This window comes from Petaurus breviceps, unplaced genomic scaffold (genome assembly GCF_028583685.1).
Source record: "Petaurus breviceps papuanus isolate PSGF00001 unplaced genomic scaffold, PetGlider_PUasm1.0 98, whole genome shotgun sequence".
NCBI lineage: Eukaryota > Metazoa > Chordata > Mammalia > Diprotodontia > Petauridae > Petaurus > Petaurus breviceps.
Genome location: NW_027187460.1, coordinates 33,829,841 through 33,832,628, shown reverse-complemented (window position 1 = coordinate 33,832,628; position 2,788 = coordinate 33,829,841). Strand labels below are relative to the sequence as shown.

The 2,788-nt window shown below is 39.0% G+C and overlaps 1 pseudogene; it reads right to left on the bottom strand.

Moving 5' to 3' along the window:
* Positions 1-369: 369 nt before the first annotated feature.
* On the bottom strand, positions 370-720 carry LOC138155910 (ubiquitin-like FUBI-ribosomal protein eS30 fusion protein; annotated as a pseudogene).
* Between the last annotated feature and the right edge of the window lie 2,068 nt (positions 721-2,788).

Here is a 2,788-nt window from a genome sequence, read left to right as displayed (position 1 = left end):
ATATGATCATATACCCAATGAACCCGTTTCCAATAAAAAATAAGTTGAAAAAACAACTTTAACAAAGTTGGAGAACGTAAAACAAACCCACATAAATCATCAGCATTTCTATTTACTGCCCATGAAACCCAGCAAAAGTTAGAAAGAAAAATTCCATTTAAAATAAGCACAGTCTGTGTTTTCTTTTGCAATATGACTAATATGGAAGCTTGTTTTGCATGATTCCACATGTATCATCAATATTAAATTGTTAACCTACTCAAGGAGGGGGTAATGGAGAGAGGGACAGAAGTTGAAGAGAGAATTTGGAACTCAATTTTTTTTTAGTTGTAATGGCTTTATTGGGGACAGACAAAAAGTACCAGGGGATTAGGAGTTGGCATTGGGCACCTTATGCTTGCCAAAGGTGGGCATACATTGACAAAGCATTGGTTGTACTGCATCCTCCTCTTAGCATTCCCAGTCTTCTTCTTCTCCCACTTGGCCACCTTGGGAGTCTGACCCCTCACTTTTCCAGCTTGGACCAGAGAGCCATGGACTTTACCTTCTAGCCTCTGACCAGCCACTTCCAGGGTGGACAGGGCCCCCATGATATTCTGCTCCAAGATGGCTTCATCCTCTAGCCAGGAGTCCCCTAGAAGCCAAATTGATCTGGCCAATGATCTCCCCTCCTGTCACCTTGAGTTTGTGCAGAACTTGCCCGCCGACAAACAGCTGCATGGTGGTGAGTTGGCCAAGCTAATCCTGCTGTTGCCGTGGCCAAGATAGAGACTAGAAAGAGCGGAACTCAATTTTTTTTTAAAGACTGTTATTTTTCACATGTAATTGGGAAATAATTAATGAAATAAATGAGAATGTATTAAAGTAAAAAATATTTATTCTCTCGCTTTCCCTTTGCTTCACCTTCCTTACTCCATTTTGTCTTTTATAGTTGCTAAAAACTTGTCTCAGTCGATTCTGTCCCCTGACTGGAGGTCTGGAGGGAGAAGCAAAACCCTCCTCCCAAAGTCCCTTATAAAGAGGGTTCAGAAGCCCAGCAAACTCTTTATTTCTCATCATCTACACTTGGATTTCACTCCACCATCCTCATGCTTCCATACTAGTTAACTTCTGTCTCCTCCCTCTCCAAGCTTTTTAGCATTCATGTTGTCTTGCTCCATTTTTGTATGCTGTCTTCTCCCATTAGAGTGCAAGATTCTTGAGGGCAAGGAGCTATCTTCTCTTTTCTTATTTGTATCCCAAAACTTAGCACAGTACACAGCACATAATAGGCAATCACTCAGTCAATAAACATTTATTATAGTGAATTGCCTCTATCTTTTTTCCCAATCTCATTATAGATTACTCTTTCCCATGATAGTTTCAAAAATATTAGCAGTCAACTAGCATGTTTTTACCATGACCAAATGTTTTCCATGCTAAATAAATATAATAATCCCCAATTTATTTAACAGATCATTATTTGGAACGTTCTTTAGAGTCCTCACCATCCTGTTGAAGTGCATGCAGGATGTTCAGGAGACTGGACTTGGAATCAGGAAAACCTGAATTCGAATCACATTCCAGACTCTTACTAGCCATGTGACCCTTAGCCTCTATTTGCCTCAATTTCCTTTTGTGTAAAATAGGGATGATAATAATGGTACATATCTCCCAGGATTGTGGTAAAGATTAAATGAGATATTTATAAATTGCTCTTCAAACCTTAAAGTGCTATATAAATGCTTACCTATTTACTCCCAAGTGGGAACCAGAACTGAATACAATACTGCAAGTATGTGTGATCTGACTAGTAGAGAGCAGAGTGTAACAAGTAGGACGTTCCTTATCATGGATACCATACTTCTACTAGTGTAACCAAAGTTACACCCTTTTTTGGTTACCATATTGTACTACTATTATTAAAATATTTCTGTTTGGTTTTGAGCCATTTCTGTGACCTCATTAAGGTAGAGAACTCCAGGTGTGGAAACTTCACAAGTTGGCAATTGGCCTGTAACATACTTTGAAAGAGCTGGGAAATGAAAGGTTCAGTAACTTGTGAACACAGCTGGTATGAAGCAGGGGCAGGCCTTGCACCCAAATTGTCCTAGATCCAAGGGCAATTCCCTATATACTACATCATTTTGCTTCTTATAATGAACTTCTAATCAACTAAATAAACATTAGATGGAGCAATAGACCTAAAGTCAAAAAGACCGGAGTTTAAATCCTGCCCCAGATACCAGCTATTTGACTCAAGGTAAATCACTTCACTTCTGTCTGCCTCAGTCTCCTTGTCTATAAAATGGGGATAATGATATCACCCACCTCAAAGTGTTGTTGTGTGGATAAAATGAGATTTTATTTTTCAAACCTTAAAGCACTATATAAATGCTAGTTACAGAAATAAATCCCCTCATATGAATTTCTCATGAGATGTTACTGAGGCAGCCCTCTCTTCTGTATTTTTTACATTAAATTTTATGTTTATTTTTAGTTTACATCATTCATTTCCACAATATTTTGGGTTATAAATTTTCTCCCCATCTTTTCCCTACCCACCACCCCAAAACAGCAATCCCACTGTATACACCTTGCCCCAATCTGCTGTCTCCTACATCCTTCCCCATACCCCCTCCAACTTTCCAGTAGGTCAAGATGGATCTCCATATCCCAGTGCCTATATATATTATTTCCCACTTGCATGTAAAATATATATATATATATATATATGGAGAGAGAGACAGAGACAGACAGACAGAGAGAGAGAGAGAGAGAGAGAGAGAGAGAGAGAGAGAGAGAGACA